Here is a 24,626-nt window from a genome sequence, read left to right on the forward strand (position 1 = left end):
AAAAACAGCCTACTATGAAAAAACGAAAGAAAAGAAAAACAAACCCCTCTAAAGTTGACGAACCCCGCAAACGTTTTAAGGACCATGATCTGCGAATCTGCACCTGGAATGTTCGCACTCTTTATAGAGAAGGTGCAGTCTTCGCATTGGCAGACGTACTTGAAAAGTACAAGGCCGATATAACTGCCATACAGGAAATACGATGGATTGGGAAAAGCGTCACAACAACACCTAAAGGTGACGCACTGTATTATAGCTGCCATGACGTAAAGCATGAGTTTGGTTGCGGATTCGTAGTTAGTCGGAGACTAAAACATCTGGTATCCAGCTTCACCCCAGTGAATGAAAGACTTGCTGCAATTCGAATAAAAGCTAAATTCTTCAACATCAGCTTTATTTGCGCTCATGCTCCCACTGAAGAAAAGGACGAACAGACCAAAGATATATTTTACGAGCGCTTAGAATAACATATGACCGTTGCCCTGCCCATGACATTAAAATCATTCTAGGCGATTTTAATGCCAAAATTGGAAAGGAGAATATCTTTGGCCCAACAGTCGGGAAATTCAGTCTCCACAGTGAAACATCTGACAATGGTATGAGGCTGATAGACTTTGCAGCTGCAAAAAACATGGTAGTTAGCAGTACCAGATTTAATCATCTCGATATTCATAAGGGCACCTGGCTGTCCCCAGATCAAAGAACAAGTAATCAAATTGATCATGTTGTGATAGATGGAAGACATTCATCCAGCGTGTTGGATGTACGATCGTTCCGAGGCGCAAACATTGATTCGGACCACTATCTTGTTGCAGCAAAGGTACGTACCCGTCTAAACGTTGCAAATAAAGCACGAACAGACACAACGCGGAAGTTGGACATCGATAGGCTGCAAACACAACAGATAGCCACAGCATATTCCGCTCAACTAGCCCAATTGCTTAACGCGAGCACTCCTTGTCCCGATAACATAACAACACAATGGCAAAATATTGCCCACTCCATGCAAACAGCCGCAAAATCCATACTTGGATTCCAGAGACCTCCACAAAGGAATTCATGGTATGACCAGGAGTGTCGTGCTGCTACCGAAGAGAAAAATGCGGCATATAGAGCTACTTTGCAATCAGTAGCAACGCGTAGCGCACGAGAGAGATATCGGGAGAAAAGGAGAGAAGAGAAACGTCTTTTCCGCAAGAAAAAGAGAGAAATGGAAAAGCGGGAGTGTGAAAAAATCGAGATGTTCAGGAGCCAGAATGAAGTCCGAAAATTCTACCAAAGAGTGAAACATCAAACAGATGGCTTTGGTACAGGCACATCCTCCTGTAGAGACCAGCAAGGTAATCTGGTAACAGATACAGATAGCGTGCTCAGGATATGGAAGGAACATTTCTCCAATCTGCTGGTATCCAATAGTGGCGAAGACGATGATACCGCAGATCCAATCCCAGAAGAATAGAATGTATACCACCCGGCCAAGATGAGGTAAAAACAGCAATCAACCGGCTGAAGAATAATAAAGCAGCAGGAGCCGATGGCTTACCAGCCAAGCTGTTTAAAACCGGAGGCGACGCGCTGATAAGGTGTATGCATCAGCTAGTTAGCACCATCTGGCAGGAAGAACGCGTACCCGATGATTGGAACCTGAGCATCCTATGTCCCGTCCACAAGAAAGGAGATAAGACTGTATGCTCCAACTATAGGGGCATAAGTCTACTCCCTATTGCCTATAAGATAGTGTCAGGGATACTGTGCGAACGAATAAAGCCTATGGTCAACGGGATAATTGGACCATACCAATGTGGCTTTAGACCTGGCAAGTCCACCATTGACCAGATATTTACCCTGCGGCAAATCCTAGAGAAGACCCAAGAGATGCAGATCGACACATTTCACCTTTTTGTCGATTATAAAGCAGCATTCGACAGTCCCCTCCGATCAAAGGTATTCCATGCAATGTCTGAATTTGGTATTCCCGCAAAGCTCATCCGGCTTTGTAAGATGACTCTAACTGATACTAGGTCCTCAGTTAAAATTGGAAAGAACCTCTCCGAAGAATTTTGTACCAAAAGAGGTTTCAGACAAGGAGACAGCCTTTCGTGTGACCTATTCAACATTTTGCTGGAAAAGGTAATACGAGATGCAAATGTCAAAAGAAATGGCACAATTTACACCAATAGCTACATGTTACTTGCTTATGCTGATGACATAGACATCATGGGACGATCAGTAAAGGAGGTAACTGATACCTTTAGGAAGGTCGAACGAGAATCTGCGAAGGTGGGTCTGGCGGTAAACGGCGAAAAAACCAAATTGATTGTGTCGACGCGCAAAGCGTCCATAGAGCTCGGACCAACCGTAGAAGTTGGTACCTATAATTTTGAGGTAGTTAAAGACTTCGTCTACCTCGGCACTGCCATAAACACAACAAACAACATCAGTTGTGAAATAAGAAGAAGAATTGTATTGGCCAACAGATGCTACTATGGTCTAAGTAAGCAATTTAAAAACAAAGCCACATCTCGTCAAACAAAAATAACACTATACAAAACGCTGATACTACCCGTGCTAATGTATGGCTCCGAAGCATGGGTACTTGCGCAAGCAGATAAGGCAGTGCTTGGTGTGTTTGAGAGGAAAATTCTTCGAAAGATCTACGGGCCGATTTGCGTTGACGGTGAATATCGACGTCGTATGAACCATGAGCTATATAAGCTATACAAAGACATGAATATAGTTAAACGTATCGAGATGCAACGATTGCGTTGGCTAGGCCATATCATGAGAATGAGCGATGATGAACCCGCTAAAAAGGCGTATGAATACATGCCACATGGCGGTGCACGCAGAATCGGCAGGCCTAAGCTTCGATGGAGCACACAAGTGGATGAAGAAATGGAAAGGCGCGGTATTCCAAAAAGTCAAGCGAAATACCGAGAGGAATGGAGATCTTTTCTTAGTTCGGTCTATGGAACAAATGTTCTGTAATGGGCCAACTAAGTAAGTAAGTAAGTACTGGCGTTTGTGTTTAAATTGTCGATAAACTTCAGCACCGCTGTGCCAAGTGTGAACACATAGGGTCTAATGCCATTATTTCGATGAGGCACATTTTGACCGTATGAAAGTGTACATACCCTCGTTAGTCTAAAAAAAAATACTAAGTTTGAATACCATTAACATGGCATTAGGTTCGGTCCGAACTGTTTATAAATCTATTTCGATTATACCCGGATATACCAAAATGTGAACGTATATGGGTCATATTCTTTTGAAAGATTTTTGAAGCTATTGATAACCCAAATATGCTCCAATTATTTTGGAAAATTTGGTTACAAGCTTTAAAATTTATACGTGATTATTGAACGTGGTCCGATATAGTTAATTTTCAATACTTAATAGCCGAGGACTTGTATATAAAACACTGCACCAAATTTCAAATTGATATTGCTACGAAAGTAAGTGGTGGATATATTTTAATCTAGATGAATTTCCGTTAAAATGAAATTTTGAGTTCAGCATAAATTTTAATTAAGAAGTTGCAACAACAACTACTGCATAGAATTTACTGCAACCATGCAATAATCGTTTAGTCTCAGTTCACCAGGAATATTTGCTATTGTTTTTGTAGTACTTCTTCTCATATTTAATTATAGCCTCAGCCTTTAGGTTAGAAAGGGTATATACACTTTGATACGACCAAAAATGTGCCTCATCGTAATAACGGTTTTAGACCCCAAGTACATATGTTTGGACGAAATTCGTTTCAGACAATTTGAAGTCGATTTAGCCATGTCCGTCCGTCTGTCTGGCTGATGCGCATGCCAACTCTCGATGGGATCAACCGATTCGAACCAAATTTTTGGTATGGTAATATTTTTTCCAAACTCAGTTTAAGTTCAAAGATGAGCCATATCGGTCCACTCCGAAATTTATCTGTAAAATGGAGTGAACGTTAACTCTCGAAGGGATCAATCGATTTGGTCCATCCTATTATTCCTTCCAGATATAGATCGAGTTCGAATATGGACTATATTGGTCCACTCATTCGGGTAGCTCCCACACAAAATTCGGATAAAGTGAAGTTTAAGAACTACTCTCGGATTGTTTTGAAATTTGTTTCAGTAAGTTTTCCTTGCGGATCCCTTTACAACGTTACAAGTCCATACTTCCTGAGATATTGGCCTAAAATGCCAAGAAGCCCGGCAAACCAAAATGGCAAATCCGCAAGATAATTCACGCAGGTAGTTTCTGATTGGTGCAGACTTTGCACATCATATTATTTCATCCAGTCATGATTCATGTGTCAGGTTGCAATATGGACTATATCTGTTCATTCCTTCGGGTACCTCCCACACAAAATTCGGATAAAGTGAAGTTTATGAGCTCCTCTTGCATCGTTTTTATTCTTTTTCAGTAGGTGGTTCTAGCGGCCTCATTTACAACGGTACAATCTTTTTCTAGAGTAAGTCAATACTTCCTGAGATAATGGTCCAAGCTACAAAACCTCCTGGCAGATACTAAAATTGCTACTGTGCAAGATAACTCTAAAACTTTTTCAAAAATTTCTTTCAAACTTTGTTTAACGTAATTTTGTAGTTCGAGTCCGTTATGAAGAAGTTTGGTTACTAAAAATTTTTGGTATACAGTTGTGTGAAAAATAATAAGGACAGTGACATTCACTGTCCTTGGTGGTTCCTAAAATGTGTAAATTGGAAGAAACAGCGATGGGAATTTCTTTTTGAAAATATACATGCATTGCAATAAGAAATCCCGTTACGATTTGGATTTCTTTTTGTTTCGTTTTTATACAAAACAAAAATTTTTCGTAAAATGCGCGATTTCTGCTGTGAAAAATAATAAGGACAGTTTTTCGTTTTAGTGAAAATCAAATAATTTTATTTTTTTGTGATTATTTCCTGTAAGTAAAAGTTTAAAATGAATTACTCCCATTATTATAAATCTTCTTTTGTTATAGTTTGAATTTACCGAACAGATTTATAACGTTCCAGTTAAGTTAAAGTTAAAAGTGATGGATGAATTTCAAGGAGGAGCTTCTTGCCGTTAACTTTCAATGTGAAAATTATATTTTTAATGCCTCCAAATTAGTTTATTTTGCATTTTCAAATCCATCAGATAGTAAAAGAACAAATGTAATAAAGGCCCATAATTTCCATACATTAAATGTGAAATCTGCCGATATTTGTTAAGTTTTTTTTGCAAATAGGGGTAAATATGCATTGTGATCACCCTACTCTAGAAATCATTAAATGTTTACATAAATAAGGAAATTCGTATAGAAAAACAACATAAAAGCTTGGAGTTTTCAAAACAATGGTGGAGGATGAAGTTAAGTGGTCTCCGAGAATGAAACTCGTGGCAGAAGCCCAAATATTACACCTGTAATAATAAGACGTGTTATTCGATGAGTAAAAAAGATCCTTTTACCACATCTTTACAAACTAAACAAGTAAAAAAGTGTTAAGTTCGGCCGGGCCGAACTTTTTATACCCTCCACCATAAAATAACCTAAATGGAATAATTGGTTTCCTTTCCATTGGGAAAGTTCTTAGATCAAGGCATATTCCTAGGAGAATAAATTATGTTACTATATAATACCGTTTAACTTTACATAAAATCTCCAATTAACCCTATTGGTTAAAAATTTTAGCTAAAAATCTCAAAATACGGAAAGTCGAGACTTACCGTTTATGTGGGCTATACCAAAACATGGACCTATATTGACGATTTTTGATCGAGAGGTTTCTTGGCCACAGAGAACCTCATATGTCAAATTACATCTAGTTCGGTTAAAAATTGTACCTAAAAATCTCAAAATACGGAAAATCGTGAGGTACCGTTATATGGGAGCTATTCCAAAATATGGACCTATATTGACGATATTTGGTGTATAAGTTTCGTGACCACTGATAACCTCATATGTCAAATTACAGCTAGTTTGGTTAAAAATTGTAGCTAAAATCCTCAAAATACCGTAAATCGGGAGGTACCGATATATGGGGGTTATACCAAAACATGGACCTATATTGACGATTTTTGGTAGATAAGTTTCGTGTCCACAAATAACCTCATACGTCAAATTACAGCTATTCAGTTTAAAAAGTGTAGCTAAAATCCACAAACTACCGAAAATCGGGAGGTACCGATATATGGGGGCTATACCAAAACATGGACCGATATTGACGATGTTTGGTGGATAAGTTTCGTGGCCACAGAGAACCTCATTCGGTTAAAAATTGTAGCTAAAATCCACAAAATACCGAAAATCGGGAGGTACCGTTATATGGGAGATATACCAATACATGGACCTATATTGACGATGTTTGGTGGATAAGTTTCGTGGACACATAGAACCTCATATATCAAATTATAGCTATTTGGGTTAAAAATTGTAGCTAAAATCCACAAAATACCGAAAATCGGGAGGTACCGATATATGGGGGCTATACCAAAACATGGACCTATATTGACGATGTTTGTTGGATAAAACGGACAGGCGGACATTCATAGATCGACTCAGAATTTTACGCTGATCAACAATATATATACTTTACTCCATGCTCCATGTATCCTAAATGCCAAATTATACCTAATTCGGAAAATATCTCAAATCGGGAGGTACCGTTATATGGAGGCTATACCAAAACTTGGACTTATATACATAATTTTTTGTAGATATGTTTCTTTGCCTCGAGGAACCCTAAGTGCCTAAGTATCCTAAATGCCAAATTATACCTAATTCGGTCTTCAAATGTGGCGAAGAACGTGAAAAATATCTCAAATCAGGAGGTACCGTTATATGGGGGCTATACCAAAACTTGGACCTATATACATAATTTTTTGTAGATATGTTTCTTTGCCTCCAGGAACCCTAAGTGCCAAATTGTAGCTAATTCGGTCTCCAAATGTGGCGAAGAAAGTCAAAATACCGTAAATCGGGGGTACCGTTATATGGGGGCTATACCACAAGTTTTGTTATATAAGTTTATTGACACTTAGGAACCCTAAATGTCAAATTATAGCTAAATCGTTCTGAAAATGTAGCTAAAAACGTCAAAATACCTTAAATCGGGGGTACTGTTATATGGGGGCTATACCAAAACGTGGACCTATGTCCACAAGTTTTGTTATATAAGTTTATTGACACTTAAGAACCCTAAATGTCAAATTATTGCTAAATCGGTCTGAAAAAGTAGCTAAAAACGTCAAAATACCGTAAATCGGGGGTTACCGTTATATGGTGGACCGATATAGCCCATCATCAAACTTGAACTGCCTGCAAACAAAAGACGCATTTTCCCAAAATTTCAGCGTCCTATCTCAATTTTTGTGGATGCTAGAGTGATTACCACAGACGGACGGACGGACGTGCACAGATCGACAGATTTACCCTGATCAAGAATATATATACTTTATAGGGTCGCAAATGAGTATTTCAATGCGTTACAAACGGAAAAACAAACTTAATATACCCTCCATACTATGGTGGAGGGTATAGTAATACGCTTTCCCACGTAGTGGTGTAGGGTATAAAAATATGCAACAAATAACAAAGATTGCTAGAAATTACATCGCTAGGACTAAGAAAAACGGCGTAAAATTCTGTGGTCTGATGAATCGAAAGTTACTTTTTTTTGTTCCGATAGAGGAGTTCATCATGGTAGAAACCCTAAAAATCGATAATATAACCCAAAATATACTCTGAAGGCGGTAAAATATGGCAGAGGTAACATCATTGTGCGGGGCTCATGTTCTTATTAAGGCGTGGAGTCTCTATACCGTATTCAAAGTTTTATGAAATCAGCAGATTACATTGAAATAATGAAAAAATATAATGATACCGTATGCTGAAGAGGATATGCCTCTCAAATGAATCTTCCAGCCGGATAATGACCCAATGGTTACGGCAACACGAAGAAAGGGGTTCCGGAAAATTAGGTTAAGTTGCTAGAATGGCCAGCACAATCCCTTGATTTGATTGATTGAAAATCGATTCGATTGAAAATTTGTAGAATAAAGTTAAAAGATCGATCAGGGAAAATTGTCCATCAAACTACGACGGGCTTTGGCAAATCATACAAGTTGCGTGGGAAGCGCTACCGGTACAGGAGTGCCAAAATTTTGTTGACTCAATGCCCAGGTGATGTGCTGCCGTTTTAGAAAACAAATGATCGTCTACCAAATAGCGAACTCGTGATACCAAAACCAATATATTTTATTTTATTTTTTTACGAACGGCATAATTATTGTGTTTGGTTTGGTTTGGTTTGTTTTTTTTTTTGGGTCAGTGGCTGAGGGTATATCTCCGTCAGCACAGCTGACTGATACTTTCTTACCTGTTTATTTCATCATTCTGTTTACTTATTTGTTTACATTGTGACTTATTTGTTTACATTACCCCTTCTACCCTAGACAAATTAATTGTATAGACAAAGAAATGCTCTCACCAATGTTGTTAACATGGAGTTTGTTGACAGAACCACTCAATTAAAAATGCCAATAAACACGATTTCATAGACAAAAAACTGTATGGGGTCAGTTTTTGACGAAATCTACATCCTTATATAGAAATATAGAAGAAAATCTTTCCTTTTTCCCCAAAAATCGCCTTCGAACAATTTTGAGTTTTTCTGTTTGAGTCGGTTGACAGCACAAAACAAGAGTATTTCTTTATCTATACGATAATTTGTCTATGCTTCTACTCTATCGTATTAACTACCTCCCATTTGCTGTTTGTATGCAAATCGATTTCCATTTCGCTTGCCCATTTCAGATCATCTTGGATTGAGGGTTCTAGAATAGGCTAGGTTTCAGTATAAATGCGGGAGAATACGAGTATAAATACAAGAATTAAAGGTTTGTCTGGATTGGTGAAGTAACGTTAATAAGGAATTGTAGAATCGTAATCCAGAGAACCCTCGTTTTATTTTGTTATACATTTTCTCGGGATGTAGAATAACGTCTGCACGGATTTAAGTTAAACCTCATTATATTAACTTTCTTGGACTCAACTAGAAACAACCTGAAATAGCTTTACGTCACGCTACACAACATTTGTGTCTATCGTTATTTGGTCGCGGCCACCACTTGAAATAAAATCCTTCGTACGTCTGTGGTATGAAATGACTATCATAGGTTTAACATTCTTTTCTTCAAAAGGAATTTGCTATTAAAACTTTGATGCGACTAACATATCAAAACTATAACTATGTCTATATCTGATATTATATTAGAGTTATTGACTCAATTTTGTGGCCTGTTCCAAATTTCATATTAATTGGAGAAATATAGCAATTCATAAAATTTCAGTTTGATTACAATGAATTTCATATATTTGCTTTCATTCATCTACCACCAGTCGTTTGAAAAGCGGTTATCATAAACCTCACAAATAATCATAATAATAATAAGCTCTAATTACCTCACTTTGATGTGAGACTGTTAGAGAGAATAAATTTATATAGACTCTAACATGGCATTCGGTTATAACTTTGTCATTAAAGGACTCTTTAATGTATGCTTCTACGAGTACCTGTTCAGTTTTTCTCTTGTGTGGGTGAGTGTGTGTTTGCGTTTCCGAGTGTGTACCATATTTTTGTTTTTTCTTTAATATACTCGTTTTTGATGTTCGTGTATATTGCCCATTCTATATGCCCTCCATCTGACTGACTATATCAAAATGTAAGCCAAGCACACAGTCAGGCAGCCAGTCTGAATGTTAAGTATCAAAGTCTCGCTCTCTGTCTCTTTGTGTGGCTGTGTCTCTGGTTAACATTGGCTTTAATTGCTTTTCAGATATGAAAACGACATTGTAATCATATTTTAATAGGCCTCATAAACACAAAATGAAATGTTTAATCTCAAAAACTTTGCTTAACAACCTACACTAAATGGGACATTTATTAACCGCTCCAAAAGTACATTTTGGAACATAATTAGTTATGAGCTTTGAAGATTGGTTTCTGTGTTGTTGCCTCTGTGTTTTGTTGCGATTTCAGGATTTCCTTATGTTATATTCAACAACATCTGGACTCATTCCAGAAAACCAAAAAAAGTGAAAATTTTTGTAAAAAAAATCTTAAGACTTTGTTGGCTTGGGTAAACAATTTACAAAGAAGAGGAGTTCACAAAACAGAGTTGTAAACTGTTAGAACAACTTATGTTAATTAGTTGAAGTATCCTCTGAACTAAGTCATGGAAATATGCTGTCATGGAAGAAAGTAGTGGTGTTAATGTATAGATGGTACAAAATGTTGCATCTGTAATCTTAATGACCGCTACAATCAGCCGTCTACAACTCAGCCATGAAGAACTTATCACAAGTGGTGCCCTAATGTGTTTCACAGTCTCTTCAGGTTATGTTTTATAAGAGTTTATAATATTATCAAGCCAAAAATCAACTTGGGAAGAATTGTTTTGAGCAGTAAACCGAGGTAGTTACATCGATATTTTTACACATATACGGACACCACTAGACCAAAAGCATGAACCTAGGTTGAGAAAAGTGATAATTTTCTCAGGCTCGTATCTTTTGAAACAGTTGTTTATTAGATTTACTAGCTGAGACATAATTGTAGCTTTTATAAAGACAAACATCGTAAACATGTATCATCAAAATCAAGCAAGTAAATCCTATTGCCGAGACAGGACCGACTACGCGATGCTCAATACCACCAACCATGTGCATAAGCTTTTCAGAGATTAAAATAACTTTTCGGAAGTGCTAATAAAATCCAAACCAAGATTATTAGTCGTGCGTTAAAAAACATTGTATTTTCACAAAAGATCACTTAATTTATAAAAAAAGTTCAAGCAATCGGAACATTTTGTATTAATTTACAAATGATAAGAGATTTAAAGTTTTTAAAGTGGATTCGTCCAATAAAAAAATGTAATTATTTACTAGAGTTGTGCCAGAGGAACTATGTGGAACTACCTAGTTCACTTCGCAGTTCCAATGGCCCACATTTTTTCTTCGAACAAACAGCGTATACTTAATATCACACGTAACACTTCATTATGTTACTCATACGTTTTTGAACTAGTACCTATAACCTATAACTATTATATACCTCATAATGAAAATGTATGTTTCAGAAGGCACTATTGAAATAAATCTGACATTTGGATATTAATACACTTGATATTGATTTAAAGCTCATACGGGCACTATTATTATCAGTAATGTGATTCTCTAAACAAAGCAAGCAAAATTATGAATGAGAAGTTAAAATAAAAGTGGATAACACTGTTGTTATTGTTAGAACTTTAAAACTATTTTATGTTGGTTGCTAACGGTGCCGTGACAAAACTCTCAACGGACATACATAACTCCCAACATTTTTGTGAGCTATGTCCAACCCCACCTAGCGGACGTAAAACTCATTAAAAATTATGTGCGTTTTTATACTATCTATACCTAATGGGGGGGGGGGGGGGGGGCATAATTAAATTTGTCATTCCGTTTGTAACACGTCGAAATATTTGTTGGAGACCTATATATGAGGCGCTCAGCGCCAAAACGGCCTAACCCACATAGAAATGATTCTGAGAAAAACGATGTTGAAAGAAAACATAAATCATAAATCATAAATACATATTCGTTGTAATATTTGTTTTAGGTTAATCATTAGGTATTAGTTTACATAGATAAAGACTGTTTTAAACAGTTAATAAAAAAATTAAAGTGGCGTAGGCCGTTTTGGCATCCATTTAAAAAAAATATATATTGATAGGAACTGAGGGTTAGGCCATTTTGTCTCCATTTATTAAAACAACAAAAGTTCTTTAGATTAATAATAAAAATACCCAGCAAAAAGTTTGCCTCCAAAGAGGCAGTTAAATGATATGTACAAGTGATCTGGAAGTGCATCAAATTATGCATTTTCACTCATGATTTTTACAAGAGCGTGACTACTGAAAGAGGCACCCCATTGCACTGCATTTTAACTGACCCTTTGGCATTGCATTTTAACTAACCCTTTGGGGGTAGAATAGGAGGCAGTCCAAAGCACGTGTTTTGATACAGGCATTCTGCGGAAATTGTGCAAGCCATTACAAAATATCCCAGAACAAAAAAAATGCATTTATTATTTGCGTAAAACAAAAATATTAAGAACTTTAGTTACATTAACACAAATTATGAAAATTCTCCATTGAATTCAATCGCAAACATGCGTGTTTCCTCCGCTCTCCATTAAATCCAAGCTGAACTGTTTTTGTTTCATCTGTTTCATCTTCCCATCACCAGTTAAGTTTTCGACATGTACTCCAACAGCATTCTATTCGGAAATTTTCTTTTCGTGAGTTACCGGAAAAATGTTCACAAATTAAATATTCTGGGTTATCATGAATAAAAATTCCGCGAGGAATTCTTCCCTTTCCCCAATTTTATAATTTTTTATTTCCATATTTAAGTCCAAAACGGGAATATTTTTGTCAATTCAGCAAGAATATTGCATAATTAAGTGATTCAAGTAGTTTTCAAATTTTTAAAATATTGATTTTAAAGTAATTTCACTTTTTAAAATTATTTTCCTCGCGGAAAATTCCGAGGGAAATATTCATGATAACCCTGATTATTTAGTTTGTATTAATGGGCCGATTCCGTACAGCGAGGCGAGTCATGCCGCGTCGTCTATCGTCTCTGTGACAAAATTTAAAAAATGCACTACGTACAGCGATAGAAGATAATCGTCGATAACAAGTTATTTTTTTTTTGAAATTTTGCCTTTTTAGGGCGAAGATCATTTTTAATGATTTTTGTTAATTTTCTCGTTTAGAGTTAAGCTTGATGATCTGAAATTATTTGCAAGTGAAAAAGGAAAGCCAAGGACTCGAACCCACATAGTCACCAAATTACGTTACCTGGTTTCATTGGTTTACCACCATTTGCTTTACCCCTAAAAAGGCAAAATTTCAAAAAATAAAAAACAGGCTGAGCCCGGCTGGGATTTGAACCCACGTCCTTGAAAAACATATCAAAAAATGTTATCATGGCGTGTTAGCGTTCAAAGCCAAAACTCATAACTTCAAAGTCAGCGCAAAAAGCGTTTGTCGTGAAGAAAATACATTTCTGTGGCCAAGTATCCGCGTTAATGTACAAAAACACATTTGCATTTGAAAAACGATAAGTTCTAGGACAGAGAAGCCATTACATAGTCGATACGTCCGAAGATTTGCTTTACCACCAATGAAACCAGGTAACGTAATTTGGTGACTATGTGGGTTCGAGTCCTTGGCTTTCCTTTTTCACTTGCAAATAATTTCAGATCATCAAGCTTAACTCTAAACGAGAAAATTAACACAAGTTATTTTTATTTTTTTTATTTTATTTTTATTCGTTAGTAAAAATGAACGGCGACAGCTAATTTGTTGTCGCCGGAAAATGAACATTACGGCGACAAAATTTGACGTCGTCTTGCGACTTTTGCCATACGTAATGGAAAAATTGCAACTGGCAACGCGACACGACTCGCCTCGCTGTACGGAATCGGCCCATAACAAATGTTTGGAAATGTTAACAAGCTTTTCTCTTTTTGCAAAATGTATACCGCTGCTGTAGAGATGTACAAACTGATTTATGTACATGTAGGGATCTCTAACAACTGCTAATAAAATGGAGCGAACGGAGTGCCTTTTTCACGACTCCGTTTGAACTGCATCCGGATGCTGTTAAATTGTGAGGAATTGGAGTGTCTTTTTCACGACTCCGTTGAACTGCATCCGGATGTTGTTAAAATGTGACAAGTGGATGTGATTCTTTGGATTGCATCCAAATGCAGTTAAAATGTGAGGACTGGAGTGCCTTTTTCACGACTCCGTTCGAACTGCATCAAAACATGCCGTGACAGAACTAGTCCACATTGCACTACTTCCAATTTATTTTGCTGGGTAACTGTGAGCGTTTTAATTGATACATATTAATAATAATTATTGGTCTTTTTCCTGGGTATCTTCATCGTCGGCTCTCGAATTTGTTTTTAAATTATTATAAAATGCATGAGTTTCTGCAAATCCTTAAACTTTGCAGCTTCAATGAATCATCCTCCCGGATAAAGCGATTCCAAATCAAAATTTACGTACTTGCTGGAGTTTCTTTTTGAAGCATCAACTTCTTGAAATAAAACATTTATGTCATTTGAATATTTGTGTTGAATTATGAATGGCTGCGCATTTTGGAATCGAAGGCACTGAATGTTTTGAAGTCTTGTCTTCGGAGATTTTTCTATTTGATACTACTTTTTTCAATTGGGGATATGATTTTTATTTCATCTGTCGTCATCTTTACCAAGTGAAATGGTTCCCTTTTTGCCTTGAAGATTACACGATCCCAATCATCAGGCGTAAAATGCCCTTATAATATTTGCTACTTTTCAATGAGACCAAAATCTTGATCGCATGGTAGGCATGAATGGCCAGACACTAAAAATTGGTGTTCTATCCGTTCCACTGAGAAGGTACAATTATTGACCATGTATGTGCAAATAGTTTTCATTCTTATGTTACGGTTTTGGCCACCACAGTGATAACTTCTTACATTCTACATTGACGCCAGTGCGTAAGTGAACTTTATTACTTAACCTTTGGTTTTTACTTACAAATTCTTCTCGAAAATTTATTTTTATATTATATTTCAAATATTCTCCTGTCTAAAACGTAACATGCATTTTTGGCCTAACCCACACTATTTTTTTTATTGGCAGTATTCGATTACATAGGGTTAACCTATGCAATTGGGGATTTTTTAGTATATATTACAAAAGGTTCCGGTTCGATCAGCATAGTCAGTTTGATTTTTTTGAAAATGTGGGTTACGCTGAGCGCCTCATATATTCTTGAAATAGCCATGTGCCTCTGTCCCTCCGTCCGTCTGTTGGAATCAAGATACAGCACTCAATTTTTAAGATTGACGTTAAAAATTTGGTACAGCAGTTTAAATTACTCCTACCTGTGTGGTATTGATGTAGCTCTCATAGGACTGTGCCTACCGATTTTCGACATTTTTGGTATTTTGTCTTCACTTTCAACCTGAAATTTGTCGACATAAGTTCACGTCTTCATATAGCCGCCATAGAACGGAACTTCCCGATTTTCGGTATTTTGATAGTTGTGGCCTCAATAAACTGCTGAAATGGCTGAAATTTGGTATTTAGTCTACGTTGGGGGTATACAATTTTCCATCGGAAATTTGTCGGTATAGGTCCACGTCTTCGTATAGTCCTCATAAAACGATTTCCGATTTTCGGTGTTTTGAAGATTGTGGCCTCATTTGGTCTTCGTTTTGTGTATAAAACTTTCCACCAGGAATTTGTCGATATCGGTCTTTATATAGTCCCCTTGGATTTTCGATACTCTGAAAGTATTATAACAATATAACATGTCAGAACATTCCTTGCAATAAATCAGACAGCATACGTCCACGTTTTGGCAAAGTCGCCGTGTAAGGTTACCACCCAATCTAAGATTTTTTGAAGATGTTAGCCACATTTTTCTTCCGAATTAGTTGTTAATTGGAATTTTGTGTTCCCAGAAGTTAGAAAACTATTCGTATACATATGTATGTGTAAGTGTCAGGCTAACCCCCATGGACCGGTATTGATCAATTTTATGTATTTCGAGGAGTTTTTGTCAAATTTTCGACCCTAGATCGCTGTAATTTTTTCCCATAAAAGTTATGGTCAATGTCACCTGTTTAATTTTGTCCGACCATTATCAAAAATAATGGCGTCGTCTTTGACCAAAACTCTTACATCGTGCAAAAATTTGAAAGTATCGCTCTCTAACTGCGACCTCTAGCGTGAAAAAGGTTACACTATCTGACCACGTACATCAACATAATGGACATCAATGGAAAGGTCAAGAGATCGTGTTCCCAATATATCAAAATCTTTATATCGTCGAGATATAAATTTTGGCATACCCCACGGGCGGTCTGGGACGAATATTTAAAAAAAGTTAATTTGCATTTATTTACACAGTCATACTTACCAGACCTTGTAAATGAACGCAAATAGGTAAAAACGTACGCGGTGCGCCTGAACTAAATTTAAATGAAAGGTTTTTAAATCTGGGTAGTTTTTGCGGATTTTGAAACTACAATGTTCACAGATGAGAAAAATCGAAAACAAACAAATCACCGGACTGATTTTTAAATAAATCGCGAAGAAATTCCACATTTTTACGATTTTTTAGGCTTTCACGATTTTGCTTAAAAACCGCAAATCCTATCGAAATGAAAGCTAACACCTGGGAAGCATTTGCGGATTCTGTTGGCTTACCAGGTGTTAGCTTCTTTCATTTAAAGTTGGTTCAAGAGCACCCTGACCTTCAATTTAAAGTTGGTTCAGGCAACAGGGTGCACCTTTTGATTTTATGTATTTGAATGGAAAATCTCCTCTCAAAATAATGGTGTTATTAGTCCATGTTTCAGTTTTATAGCCGTATCTAGCGTTTTTATTTATTCTATGATTTAAGGCACTTTTTCAAACCGAAGATATAATCTTTCTTATCAAGTTCTGAATAGACAGGATCATTAATTCGAAAATTTCAAGATTTTATTCCTCAAAACTTCCAAAAAGCCTTAAAATGTTTGGCATGCCGATATTTCCTGAGCAAAAGGTCCGAAAATCTCCTACATAAATAATGTTAAGGCAAAAATTATTTCTGAATTCGGCCAGCCAATAAATGAAAGCCTCCATTTATAACCGAAACTGTAATAGCAGGATACAATTTTGACGTTCTCGGGCGATGTACAATTGTTCAGGAATCGAATGTCCGGGCCAAAACCCCATATTTTGTCTTAACCGATTGTTCATTTATGTATGAGAATCGATAGTAAACATATTGAAACTAAGGTATGCAAAAGAATAATGTCAAAATATTGGACGGTGTTGGCGTGGAATGCTCCTAAAGACCACAATTTTTCACCCCAATTTTGGAAAATACGTAATTTTTGTAAATTTCTGGAGAAAGAAATCGCTATTTCTTGGAAACTATAACAGATATTGTGTACATTGTTTTTTAGGTAAATTACCGTAGTGTTTACACGAAATGAGCTATTTTATTTTTCCTCAGGTACTACATTTTAGTGAATTCTAATTTTATTGGACTAGAAGTTTTAGGGGCAAAACATGGAACAATGTCTCGTTTTCACGGAATGATGCCAGAGAGTGTCCTCTATTAGCCCATATATGCTTTTTACACGCCCGCTTCTGTCTATTTAACACTTTTATAAATTTATTGAAATTACATGGGTAAAAATGTGTGTGGTTTTTCATACCGTTTCCCATTTTAATTATAACATTTTTTCACACAAATATACATTTTTATACCCTACACCACTATGTGGAAAAGGGTATTATAAGTTTGTTTTGGGAAAAATTCATGTAACACCGCGAAATATTCGTCGGAGACCCCCAATGTGGTATACCAATCTTCATATCTCGTCGAGATAAAGCGATTTTGAGATGTGTGTCCGTCCGTCCGTGTGTCCGTCTGTCCATTATAAATTGTAATCAAACTCCAGGCCGCACTTATGGACCGAAATTTGGTATGGAGGTCGGTTTCACATCAGAATAGATCGCTATTTTAATTGGTGATGATCGTGAAATATTTAGCGGGTGAAATGGACCAAAAACATAATTTTTATCCAATTTTGTAGCGGCTCTGTAGGTCGCAGTAATAGTCCGATCAACGCGAAATTTTAAATAAGGCAAGAGTATATGACAAAGAAGTTGCTTGCAATCTGAGATGGCGATCAGATAATATTTAGAGGGTTTAATGGACCACAACTTTTGTGTGAAAATTGTGAACATTTTTAATATACAGCTCATATCTTTGTTTCTAAAAGACACAATCCTACCTCGTGAGTTATATTTGTAAGCCGATCTCTTGACCTTTCCATAGATGTCAATTATGTTGATGTACGTGATCAGATAACAGAGTTACAGACTAATATATCCAGTTTTTTGTTTGTAGTGTAGTAATTAACACTCTAGAGGTCGCAATTATAGCTCAATAGTCACGAAATTTTGCACGAGGTAAGAGTTTAGGTAAAAGAAAATGCCTATAATTTTGCATGATGATCTGATATTATTTAGCGGGTGACATAGACCATTACTTTCGAATGAAAAATATACAAATTTTATTTTTGGTCCATATTTTAATTCCTGGAGGGCATATACCGGCAAAGTAGCCTACATATGGAAAAATAACTGCTGACCTTTCCCCTAATGCAAATTGCAATAATGTGTCTGCTAGGTAACGCGCCTACTGCCTAATATATAATGAGGTTTGTGTAGAGAACCACAATTTCCTCCCATGCTACAAATTATCTCTATCATGACTAAGAATTTTTCAGTTCTGTTGTCCAACTGGATGTTTTACGACCAAAGACTTGTCTCATCGAAATAATGGTTTTAGACCCTAAGTATGTTTGGACGAAATTCGTTTCAGACAATTTGGAGTCGATTTAGCCCTGTCCGTTCATCTGTCATTCTTACTGTCTAGCTGGCTGGTGCGCTTGGTTATGCTTCATAATGTTTTGCCCAAACTTAGTTTAATTTCGAATATTTGTTATATAGGTCCACACCGCCCCAACAAAAGTTCAACATTTTTTTCGAATAATTGTGTGAACGATAACTGGCGAAGTGAGCAATCGAACGATAGATCGGGTAAGACTATATCGGTCCACACCTTCGGGTATATCCCACACAAAATTCGGAAAAGCGAAATTTAAGAGTCCTCTAGAATCGTTTTGAATTTTTTCAGCAGATTGTCCTTGCGGTCCCTTTTACGATGGTACAATTGCAATAGCAAGTCCATATGGGATTATGAGATTATGGCCAAAAGCTTAAAAAATTGGTAAAAGTGCATTTGAATTTTTTGAAAGAGGTTATTTCCACGGTCCCTATTGCAACGGTAAAATTTTTCCGGGGTAAGTCCATACTTCCTGAGGTATTGGTAAAAAGGGGGGACAGGGGAGGCGTCTCTTATATCAATGGATTCATATTAAGTTATTGATATGTGACCTAGTTTTTATCGCCGATTCCGAACGGCGTGTCCTAAGATGCCACTTGTAGAGATGTTTTTCATGGCTGAAATACTCAGGAAATATCGCCAAAGGGGTATTTTGCCAAATAGCTAATTCCTAGAGGTTGTGGTGTAGGGTATCACGTGGTCGGCCCGTCCGACTATAGCCTTTGCTTACTTGTTTAAAAATATGAGTATAATGAAAACCCAAGGAGTATTTTTATTACTTTGTGAATAAATTTTAAATTTTTTGAAAAAAAAAAAAAAATTAAATGGTTTTTTATTTATTTTTTTTTTGTATTTTTATGATTTGTTTATTGGTGTTTGACTTTTTAATAGTTTTGAACAAATGAAGAATCCAAAAAACTAATACATATTTGAAGCAAAATATGAAAAAACTCAAAATTGTAATTTATACCTTGAATTTCTCTACAATTTCTAGACCGAATTTGATAATTTTATATTCTTTGGAAAGCTGAAAGTGTCTGTCAAAAAAATGAAAACATCTATCCGTTCAATACTTACAAAGTTTTGACCAGGAAAAAACGATTCTGAACTACAGTGTGATGTCTATCTGAAATCAAGTAATTAGCAGACAGCTTTGGCTTTAAAATCAATATACATATTTTGTAAACGTCGGGCTGCCACAGGGTATATGGGAAATGTTGTCAATTATCGCGCTACATCAAATATTTTTTGGTACATAGGTTAAGAAAAAAATTTCGAGTAGGAATCCGGTCGCGAGCCAATTCTGAGTTGTTGTGGACAAAAGTTATCGCGGTCTTACTTCTACTTAAACAAGTAAAAGGTAGTTAAGTTCGGCCGGGCCGAACTTTTTATACCCTCCACCATAAAATAGTCTTAATTAAAATGGAATAATTAGTGTCCTTTTACAATTTTAGGTGGAACAACTTTTCGACAATGGATAGACACCTACTGCCTCCCACTATTGCTAAAATTTCACTGTGAACACAAATGTTGGGGCAGAGATAATGCTAATTCCTGATGGCCCACAGGGTCTCTAACAAAAATTTCATCACGCCATAACGCGGAAGTTCGACTCACGGCGGATCTGTCCTTCGGGGTTCATAATATAATCACCAAGGCCTTTCTTCCCCAAGAGGAATTTTCGTGCCCCAGACTTTCACCTCGATTTTGTTGCACAGTGTTATCTAATCTAATCTAAAAAAATGTGTTCAGCTAGGTGAAAGGTACCTACGGGGCTATATCAAAGAGTCAACCTATCTTAAAATTTTTTGGCGGAAAAGTTTTATAACTGCAGGGAACTTCAAGAGTGAAATTGAGGGTAGTTTCATCAAAACAATGTAGACCCTCAAAAATGGGCCTATTTTGACGAATTTTAGTGAAGAAATTTCGTGACCACTGAAAATTCTCGAAAATCGGGAGGTACAGTTATATGGGGGGATATACCAAAACATGGACCTATATTGACGATTATTTTTGAATAGACAAAATTGTAACAAAAATTCTCAAAATACCGATCATTACAGCTAGTTCGGTTAAAAATTGCAGCTAAAATTCTCAAAATACCGAAAAATCGGGAGATACCGTTATATGAAGGCTATACCAAAACATGGACCTATGTTGACGATGTTTCGTTGGAGATATTTTATGACCACTGAGAACTTCAAATGTCAAATTACAGCTATTTCGGTTAAAAACTGTAGCTAAAATTCTCAAAATACCGAAAATTGGGAGGTACCGTTATATGGGGGCTATACCAAAACATGGACCTATGTTGACAATGTTTCGTGGAGATATTTCATGACCACTGAGAACCTCAAATGTCAAATTGCAGATAGTTCGGTAAAAAATTGTGGCTAAAATTCTCAAAATACCGAAAATCGGGAGGTACCGTTATATGGGGACTATACCAAAACGTAGACCTATGCCCATATCCTTTGGGATATAAGTTTGTTGATCACTAGGAACCCTAAGTGCCAAATTATAGCTAATTTGGTCTGCAAATGTGGCGAAGAACGTCAAAATACCTCAAATCCGGAGGTACCGATATATGGGGGCTATACCAAAGAGTGGACCGATATAGCCCATCTTCGAACTTGACCTATGAAAAAAAGACCCTCGGGTGCAAAATTTCAGCACTCTATCTCAATTATTGCGGACGCTAGAGTGATTACAACAGACGGACAGACGGACGGACTGACGGACAGACGGACATGACTAGATCGTCTTAGAATTTTATCCTGATCAAGAATATATATACTTTATATGGTCGCAAATGATTAGTTCGATGTGTTACAAACGGAATGACAAACTTAATATACCCTCCATACTATGGTGGAGGGTATAAAAAAATGTTATAAAAACGCTCATCATTTTAATGATGTCACTAAAATGTTATTGCGAAGGGACGCCTGCGAGTAGATTGCAAAATATTTGTAAAATGTTACTCAAGAAAATGGGAGATTTTTTTTTAAATTGTAAATTTTGAAGAAAATTAAAAAAAAACAATAATTTAAAAAAATTAGGTTTCAGTGTTTTATTTAGTAATGCACTTAAAACTATAAAATAATTTGTCGCTTAGCCTAAATATATATATATTCTTTCTAATGATGGAAGCTCTCAAATAAAAAAAGAAATAAATGCAAGCGTTTTATTTGAGAAATTCTATGATGAGAAAGAATATATTTATTGAGGCTAAGCGACAAATTATTTTCTAGTTTTAAGTGCATTTCTAAATAAAATCGGGCCGTACCGCAATATGGTTGCTATACCAAAACCTGGGCCTATGTCCACAATTTTTGGTGGGGAATTTTTAGTACCATTGGGAACCCCAAATGCCAAAGTACAACTTATTCGGATTAAAAATTTAGATAAAATCCTTAAAACACTTGAAATCAGGAGGTACCGTTAATGGGGGCTATACCAAAACCAGTACCTATGTCTACCATTTTTAGTGAAGAAGTTTTTATACCAATGGGGTGTCCCATTACCAAGTTACAGCAAATTCGGTCTAAAAATGAAAATAAAATCCTCATAATACTTGAAATCGGGTGGTACCGCTATAGGGAGTTATACCAACACCTGGACCTATATTCACATTTTTTTGGTGGGGGAATGTCTGTATCATTGGAAATCCCAAATGACATCTAATTCGGGCAAAAATGAAGATAAAATCCTTAAAATACCTGAAATCGGGTCGTACCGCTATATGGGGGCTGTAGGAAAAAATGGTCCCATATTCATGGATTGTCATCCAAATCTGAAAGGTGTGCAAAGTTTCAGTTCGATTGGTCAACTGCAACTGCGTTAAAAAATAGTTACCAGATTTGAACTAAATCGAGTGGTACCGCTATATGGGGGGCTATAGGAAAAAATGGACCCATATTGAATTTGGTTTCAACTGCAACTGTGTCAAAAATGAGTTATCAGATTTGAAATGCAAGTTAAATAAAACACCGTTAGGACCAATCTTTGTTTTAGTTTCATATTCTTGCATTTTCATCCAAATCTGAAAAGTGTGCAAAGTTTCAGTTCAATTGCTCAACTGCAACTGTGTTAAAAATGAGTTACCAGATTTGAACTAAAGGGACACCAAAGCAAGTTAAATACAACACTGTAAAAACACTTAAATTCTGGCTTCAAAATGTCAGAATCATTTAATGGTAGACGCAGACCCAATCTTGAAAAGTTATACATTGGTGAGATGATCCTTATTTAATTGGCTTCTACTTTTAATTTGTCAGGAAAATCGTGAAAAGTGTGGTTTAATCACATATCGAAAGAAAACAAGAAAAGACACGTGTGCTTCAAACCTATTTCTAATATACATATAGTCACAGCTTCCACGCAAATTAACTTTTAATTCCAATATTTTTTGCCAATTCTAAAAACATTTCATTGTTGCCAAATTATTTAATTTGTGTAATACACAACCACAATACACAAGTAAACCTTGGTTTCACCTATGGTAAATTTTCAAAAATATATCGGCCTTTTTGTAGAAAATTTACTTATGTTGAAACTGTGGTATGGTGTATTGTAACTCGCGAATTGTTGTAACATACCATAACTTTTGAACGCATTTAGGTAAAATAAACTGTTTTAGCAAGATTCACCGATGGATTTCTTAAAATTATAATTTTAGCGGAAGCTGTGGTCATATTAATGTAAAAAAATAGGAAAAAATCGTTGAAGGAAACGAGTTTTTTAAAGTCAATTTTCAATTAGTGGCTTTACAATACAATGTGGAGTATAATGTTCACAGAAGAAGTTAAAGAATACACTTCAGAGATGAAGTTTCTAATTTATGATTTTTTAATATAACCAATGCATCAATCTCAAACGGATGCTGAAATTTTGAAGACTGAAAAATTGGGTTTTTGATTTTTGCTCTAATCGGGACGCGCAACTGTACTCGTTTAAAAACTGATTATGAGATTGTAGTACTCGCGATTACGCATTTTTTGATGTATAACTCGGGCGTGTAGCCTTCAAAGGTTCACAACAATCTTAGATTAAAGTCGAAATTTTTGTGCGTAATTTTTTCTAAAAAACCCGTTTTTTGGATTCAAAATTTACAAATGTCATTCGATTTCAGTGGAAACCCGCGTGAATTTAGTTTTTTTACGTTCTGAATCTAACAAGATTTTGCGCGTCCAAATCCGTCCACTAGATCTGCGGATATGATACCTCTCAAATTTCGAAAATCTCCTAAAAATGTTTTTGAAAATTGCGCGCATTGAAACGCGTTTTGGAAGTGTAATTTTTAGTGAAATAAATAGAGCTATATGCCTGTTTAAAATGTGCGAAAACGTATATTTCAAAACTATCGCTAATCCGGAGATATAACCGATTTTTTCTAAAAATAGTGTGTGATGCTACATCCACGGTTCTTTATGGATCGCACTGAAACGACATGGAATGGTGTATTTTTTAATGATGACCATTGAAATCGGATGCGCATAAAATGCAAATGTACTTCGTGGAAATTATGGGCATTTTACTGTTTTTTGCACCCTAATATGCAACAGATACTACATCGTGGCCGCCAAATAGAATTTCACAAACTGTACATCAAACAAAAGCGATTGATTCGCTGTGCTGGAAAATCGGATGCGCATCACGTCATTTTCACTATTACGCGGTTTGTATGCGTTTCAAATGTTGTAATATTCAATATAACATTATTTTAATGTTATGCTACAATTGGAATTCCTTGTGATTTAATATAATGTTCTTAAAATATTCGCCAATAGGAAAACTATATGCGAAAAATTTGTTGCAACGGAATATCTTCTTTATTGCGTAAAATTTGGACGAAAATGACGAAGAACTCAAACATTTTTTCTTCAACCTTTCCTGTAAAACCATAAAAAAATAAAATTAGAATAACATGATTTTTATTTTTTTCGTCATATTTTCTTTGTATTTTTGCAAATAACATAAATACTATAGCTCCAAACTTCCCGACTTAGGTTTCATTTTATTCCTCACAATGTCTGGGTGCTGCTATAATTTTTTATATATATTTTTTTTTGTAAATATAAGCGCTGTTGTTTCAAAAATATATTTGTAAATACGTGAAATTATTT

At 36.0% G+C, this 24,626-nt stretch overlaps 1 protein-coding gene across 1 annotated transcript in view; it reads right to left on the bottom strand.

The window, feature by feature from the left end:
• beat-IIIa (beaten path IIIa) overlaps window positions 1–24,626 on the bottom strand; it is a 442,078-nt gene that overhangs the window by 415,822 nt on the left and 1,630 nt on the right. The window lies entirely within an intron of this gene.

Source organism: Musca autumnalis, unplaced genomic scaffold (assembly GCF_047663935.1).
Source record: "Musca autumnalis isolate F117 unplaced genomic scaffold, ASM4766393v1 scaffold_2, whole genome shotgun sequence".
Lineage (NCBI taxonomy): Eukaryota > Metazoa > Arthropoda > Insecta > Diptera > Muscidae > Musca > Musca autumnalis.